The sequence below is a fragment of the Pinus tabuliformis genome, chromosome 4_2 (genome assembly GCF_031772625.1).
Source record: "Pinus tabuliformis cultivar Carrire ecotype Pingquan chromosome 4_2, CPIR1, whole genome shotgun sequence".
In the NCBI taxonomy this organism is placed as follows: Eukaryota; Viridiplantae; Streptophyta; class Pinopsida; order Pinales; family Pinaceae; genus Pinus; species Pinus tabuliformis.
Genome location: NC_142304.1, coordinates 531,590,307 through 531,597,372, shown reverse-complemented (window position 1 = coordinate 531,597,372; position 7,066 = coordinate 531,590,307). Strand labels below are relative to the sequence as shown.

The following is a 7,066-nucleotide window of genomic DNA, read 5'->3' as shown; positions in this document are numbered from 1 at the left end:
GGAATGCTTCTAGCTGTCAACCCTCTGAACCACTTTCTAACTTCTCCTCCAAATGTTTGCACGAACAATCGCATGGTAACATCTTCTTCATCTATCTCATATAGATCGAAGAAAGTCGTCATTTTTTCAATATGTTGTTGAGCAGAAATACTCTGTGGAGTGCCATCAAACATGGGAATTTTACTTTGATAATCGGCTGGCATATCATGCAGAAGTTGAGGAAGAGCAAGTGGGGCAAACCGGGCGGCCATTGCTTTAGGTAGATTGGGTCTAGGAGTAGCGGGTGGAGTGAGTGTAGCTGTAGTATGAGGAGTATGAGGAGGAGAAGTGGTATGGGATGTAGAGGGCGAACCAACTGTAGATTCCGGATAAGTGACTATAGGAGAAATATAAATAAAAGGAGGACTGGACTGTTCATGCGCCACGATAGTAGATCCAATATGACGAGATATAGTTTCAACGAACTCAGCAAGATTTGTAGCTTGAATATCTGACTGAAGAGATCTTAAGATGAAATTGTCAACCAATTTATTGTGTCTTTCAATTTCAAGAGCAGCTGCGAAATCAGGGTTAGGAACTAGAGAATCAAGTGCACTTTCAGATTTAGTTTTGAACAAGGACAACTCAAAACTCTCGTCAAAATCAATATCTTCAAGATACTCAAAAACAGCTGGACATGAATGAGATTTGAATATACAACCAGAACTGGAAGCCAGTTTGGAAATCAAGGAGCAAATAACCAATCAGCCTGTGAAAACTCTTAACTAATCATCCAAAAGTTCAGAGTTTACAAATGAACTGGGGTACAATGCAATTGAAGTGCTGTATTCACGAGCTCACGGAGATTGACTGAAGCAGCGTTTATCTACTTCCGCTAATGCAAAGCAAAAGCGTTTTGAAGGCTACCTGGCATAACTTCAGGCTCCGTCTAAGACTTATGAAGCAAACACATCAATCAACAGACAAGTTGTTCTCCCCAGTATGGTCGCCAATATGTTAGCGCTTGAAATTTCACCTCAGGCTGAGAAAGGTAAACTTCAAGGCAACATCAAACCACTTAGCCTCGTAACTAGCCCTACGGGGCAGGAGAGGGCTCTCTCCGGTCTATCTCAGTAAAGATCTTCAATGGGCGAGATGACCAATAGGAAAACACTGATTTTAGGCTAGTAAACTGATCAAGAGGTTTAAATTTGGGATTTTTTAAAGTTTTGGTAGAAAATTGGGGAATGGCAATTTCGGGTGCCGGGATTGGACACAGTTTTCGCAGGGGGTTCTTTGGGGCGAGGTAGGAAACAGTATTGATGCCTTTGATAGAGATGGATGGATGAGAATGACTGATGAGGAGTTAAGGAGAGCAAGCTTACGTTGAGTTCCCCTTAAACAGTTGAAAACATTGATATTAAGCAAACTTAAAAGCAGAGCATGACAGTCATGAATTCTACTTTAACACTTCATTTGCCTAATTTGCAGAAGGAAAAGTAAGGAAATGATTCACATAACACACTTAAAAGTACAAAGAGAAACACACCATCAACACATGTGACCACAAGAATCCCAAAAAGGACTGCAAAACCCTGGTCTTCCTTTGCCAAAAATTGCAGAGATACAGTGAGTAATACAATAAGAGCTTCTCTCTCAAGAGTCCAACCATGAAAATGAGAAAGAAAGTACATAATATATGCCATCTAACATCTTTCCCTGCCTCTAGGGGTCGAGCTCACTATCCTAGGAGCTGTTTCAACCAATTCTAAACTAAGCACTGAAAACTAGGCAATCAAAACAACTTGCCTCTATAAGCTAGGAAACCAATTCATTCATTACATTTTACCTATCTGATGAATGAATCTTCTATAAAAGATAAATAAGTGCCTAAACATCATAAAATTACATCATTTACAACAAGGAGGATGAAAATCAACTCCCAAAAAGTCAAATCCAGTCAAACTGCGTTTTGCTGAGGTGTAGGTTGATTTCCTGTGCAAACTGCCTGATGGGTCGCGCGCAATTCCTAGACGGGTTGCGCACCTTTGGAGGCACTTTGGAGGCACTTCCAGGTGTCCAAATGAGGCAAAAGTGGGCTTGTTGGAAAGGTCTGGATGTCTACTTTCCAACCCAAGTAGAATTTCTGAATTTGGTTGTCATTTGCCCCTCCCAAATTGCAATCTCCCAAGACTGCTTCCTGTGTGTCAAAAATGTGGCAGAAAGTCATTTTTTGCTTGTTTTTTGACTTTCTGGAGGCCCAAAACTTGGTGAAATTTCTTAGTAATGGCTGAGAAAGTGTAACTTTCCATGAAAAATCCAAAAATGCTGAGTTTTCCCAAAATGGAGTTGCCAAACGAAAGGGTCGCGCGCGGCACGCGACCCATCGGTGAAGAAAACCTGTTTTTTGCCAGAAAAATAAAAAATGACCCAAAATGCTCAAATTTTTTTGAAATTTGTGCTGGAGTTGAGTTATTTAGTATCATGCTCCTTCAAAGAAGCCTCAGCCAAGATATGGAGGGGGTCGGGCCTTTTCCTTTGTTTTTGTGCTTTGACCAACCGTCTTTGGAGCACTTTCATTCTTGCCTTGCATACATGCATCCGCGCCCAATAATGATTTTTCATGTTCCTGAGCAAGTTCTTATCTTGGTTGGCCTTGGCCAGCAACCTCTCCAAATGAGCATTGACCCGAAGAAGCATAGCCTCTCGCTCAACGGGTACCAAATCGCTGGGTCTCTTTCGAGCCAAGTTGCGGTCCTCATGGATCCTCCGCAACTCATCTAGAGTGTGCTCCTCCTCAAGTTGCTTGTTGCGCTGCTCCAGGTAGGTGATGGTCCAATTTTCCATGTCCAATCTTTGCTGCAATGAGTCATTTTCAGCTCTAAGATGTTGAATGATCTCCTTTGACTCTAGGCTAGGAGAAATAATATCAAGATCAACCACCTCTATGCCTGGAATACCTGATGGCCCCTCATCAATCTTGGGCTGTTTGCCTCTCTCTGGTACCTGTGCTGCTGAAGAAGGCGAGGCCACTTCCACCTGGTATGGAGATAACACTCACTGAGGTGATGAAGATGGCGAGACCCCTTCCACCTGATGTTGAGAAAATACTCGCCGAGCTGCTGCAAATAAGGCCCTGTGGCCTCTCTGATAAGTGACCAATGGAGGAGAGCTGACATGTCTAGTCTCAGGGATATCATGTTGTTGTGATGGTCCTCCCTCCTCATGAACAATCTCAGGATGTGGTGGTGGTGCTGTGAAAAACTCATGAGAGATAAACTCCTCCCATGCGTGCCATGCTGAGCCAACTGATGTATGACCACAAGCTGGATCAAACCATAATGATAAAGGCTCCTATATTGTTGTGTTGGGCTCTTCCTCTGCATCAAGGGCACCATCCTCTCAATATTTTGGCACAAGAAAACAGGGATGTTCATCATCCGGACCCGTGTGAAATGCATCAACAAGCGAATATGGTATGAATACACACGTGAAAATCTGCCCTCACAGGTGAAATAGCGCATGATAAGCCTCATCAAAGGAGCATACTCATTCCTCAAAAACCTGAAAGGAAATACACCCGTCACGAGTCTCATAAATGCAGGTTTAATGTAAGGCTCGAATTGAAAACTGTCCAATATTTTGCACTTATTCCACACTTCTCCAACATTTGGTATCCCTGTTGCTTGAGCTATCATCTCAGGTGTCAATGTAAAATCCACCCCTGCAAGGTTCACATGCCCATCATGCAAATGAAAAACAAATAAGCGAGCCAACTCCCTGTGATGCTGAATCTGAGAGATCCTCTCGCAAAACTCATAACATGACAGGTAACGAAAACATGTAACTGCCATTGGACAAGCCAGCAAATCGGTTAGAGAGGTGGGCTCCTCTCTCTTATGGTGACCGCTCTTACCACCCTTGTGAGGCCTCCTATGTACCTCAAACTCTGAAGCTGACTCATGGTCATCACTTTGCTCATAATCGGTTTCGGTTTCTGACATGATTTCAGGAGCAAAGTCGTTGAAATGCACTGCTGCTTCTGCTTTAAAATCTGTTGTTTTAACTGTTTGAGATGTTGTTTCAAGGGGACAAATAGCACAAGGTAAATGTTAGGGAAGGGAGAATTTGAATGGAAATTGGGAAAAATATATGAAACAGGGGTTAAAGGGAGGAATCATGACATCAACATCATCATACAATTTCATTTGCAAGGATGTTATGGGAGGTGGAGTTTAGGGTTTGATTTTTGATTTCTTAATATTTTTGGTAGGGAAATTAAATAAGAGTGATAAGGGAGTAAGAAATGGAAGGTGGGAAAATGTAGGAATAATAGGAATAAAAAGGAATACCTTAAAACAGCAAAACAAACCCTAGCAACTTTGATATTGTCAAGCAAAGGCACATGGAGTCTTTACTTGCAAATGAAGGCTTTTAAAAATATTATCATGATCTTCTCAAGCTTTAGCAAACCATAATTTATATGATTGAAGGCCTACCTAACAAGCTTGAACAATTTGTGGTCACTTGGCAGCTTGCTGGTAATTTTCTGTGGAAGAAACCCCGACGGGTCGCATGCACTACCCAACAGGTCGCGTGCCTTCAACGAGTCGCGCCCGTGTAAGGTTTACACTTGTGGAGGTGCCCTGATGGGTCGCGCGCCTTCAACGGGTCGCGCACCAGTCTCGACGGGTCGCGCGCCTTCACACTTCACCAAATTCGCCCAAATGCTCTTGAAAACGATTGCTCTATTGCTTGAAGGCACAATGAAGCTTAATGGAGGGAAAGAGAGACTTTATAGCCTTGTTTTGAATTAATTTCATGTCAAAACCCTCTTTTTAATGTTTTTCATGACACTTTTTTAAACTTTAAATGTTGTTGACTTTTTGGTTTCCTTTTGTCCTGAAATTGGTTGAATTGATGTTTTTCCTTAATAATTTTTGCAGGGATAGCTTCTGAGGAGCCTTGGCAAAGGGGACCAGGGCTGCCTGCTGTCTTTTGAAATATTTGAATTTTTACAATTTTTACAAAATTTTGAGAAATGACCTTGGCTTTAAAAACAGGGTTTTTAAATCCAAGGTAAAAAATTTAGCTGTACAAGATGAAATCTTTTAAAGAAACACTTTGATAATCATCCCTCTGGCCTGCTGGGCATTTATTGACTTTAGAGACATGACCTTGAAAACAAACTGGACCTAAACCCTAGACCTAAGAATTTTGACCTCAAGACAAGACAAGCAACTTTGAAATAGTTTAATGACTAAAACAACCTGATCCAGCAGTGCGAAGAGGGGAATAAAGACACCAGCTCCTCCATCAGGGTTATGGCATGCCTAATGGAATGCAATAAGATGACATTGATGAGACACCTACTTATGCAAATGCAAAGAGCTTTGATCGCTGATGGAGGGCTACTAGACTGACTCTAACAGTGGAAATAACACGCAGTCGTCATGATGACAATAAAGGACGTATGAAATATATGGTTTTAAGTCTGAATGACATTGGTGAGCGTCTGCACAATGCTACCAAAAGCGTTTCCACTGTGCTGGCTGTCTCGGAAGCTGAGACAGCTATTCTCTTGCGTCACTTCGATTGGAATTCTATTAATGCTAACTATCAATGGTTTGCAAATGAGGAGAAAGTGAGAAATGCTGTGGGCCTATTGTTGCAGCCGAACGATAAACATGAGACCAAAGAAGAAAAAATGGAGGAGTTAACTACCTGTCCGATATGTTTCTATGATTTCAAGATCAGAGACATGAAGTCACTCAAGTACTGTGACCATTTATTTTTCCAAGATTGTTGGCGAACTTTTGTTCACACATCAATAAATCATGATGGTGCAGGATGCCTCAACCTACGATGTCCACATCAAGGTCCACGATGTCGTGCCATTGTGAGTGAAGACATGGTTTTTTCTCTGGGGTTATCTGAGGAAGATACGAACAAATATAGAACCTATCTTGTGAGGTCATATGTTGAACAAAACAGTATGGTTAAATGGTGTCCAGCGCCAGACTGTGGGTACTGTGTGGAGGTTGACTCTGCTAATTCTGATGTAACTCATGAGGAGGTTGTCTGTGTTAGTTTGACAACGAATTAGTAACTTTGGGTAAATGTAACTAGACAGTTTTATACAATTTTATACCGAAATATTAGTTATGTAACGATAGTCGATGATATAAAACTATCAAATGCCCATGAAATGTAACGAGCAGAGATTCATTGTTGAATAAAAAATTCCAATCCAATTCAGTTTCTTATTCAGTTTCTTGTCTTGGTTATTCTATTGAAGTTTCTTTGTTTTCCTTCATTATTTTGTTATTTGTACAACAAGTGGTATCAGAGCTCCGAGGGCAGTGAGCCTGGGCATGAAAGAAAGGCAGTTGTGTGAGGACCTGAAGAAAATCCAGCCTGCGTGAATCCAGAACCGACGACTGTGTGTGAAAGGTGGCTGTGTGAGGACCAAAGAAAACCCTGCTTGCGTATTGCCAGAAATTCGCTGCTGGGAAGAAGAAAACCCTGCCTGCGTTGCCAGAAATTCGTTGCTGGGATGAAGAAAACCCTGCCTGCGTATTTTCAGAAATTTGTTGCTCGGAAGGTGTGACTGCTTTGCGTGCAACCGAAATATGCTGACTGCTCTGCGTGCAACGAAAACCCCTACCTGCGTATTTGCCAGACATTCGCTAATTGTTGTGCTCGTGGCTGAGCGTGGAAGTGTGGAAAAGCATTGAACAAATTCGCTGGGTGGTTTGGAGCATGAAGTTGTTCTCTGCGTGGTTGATGAAGCTATCTTGAAGAACCAGCAAAACTGTTTTCTGCGTGCTGTCAGCGCTGGTTGCTTGAAGAAAACCAGAAAAGAGGATTTCGATCAGCAAAATAAATCTGGGTATTGATCAAAGTTTCCAGAATTGTTTATTTTCAGCATAATTTTTTTTAAACAAACACTGAAGATTGAAATCAAGTCAAGTTGTGGTTTTTTTGGAGAAAAAAAAAGGAAGGGTTTTTTTTCTTTCTTTGTTAAAAGAAAAAATAACAAAGGGATTTGCAAGAAAGAAATTTGTAAAATTTGTTTCTTTAAAAA

General features: G+C 41.5%; 1 pseudogene; it reads left to right on the top strand.

Annotated features, from left to right (window-relative positions):
* Window positions 1–5,452: 5,452 nt before the first annotated feature.
* Window positions 5,453–6,085, top strand: LOC149170371 (putative E3 ubiquitin-protein ligase ARI8 pseudogene; annotated as a pseudogene).
* Window positions 6,086–7,066: the final 981 nt, after the last annotated feature.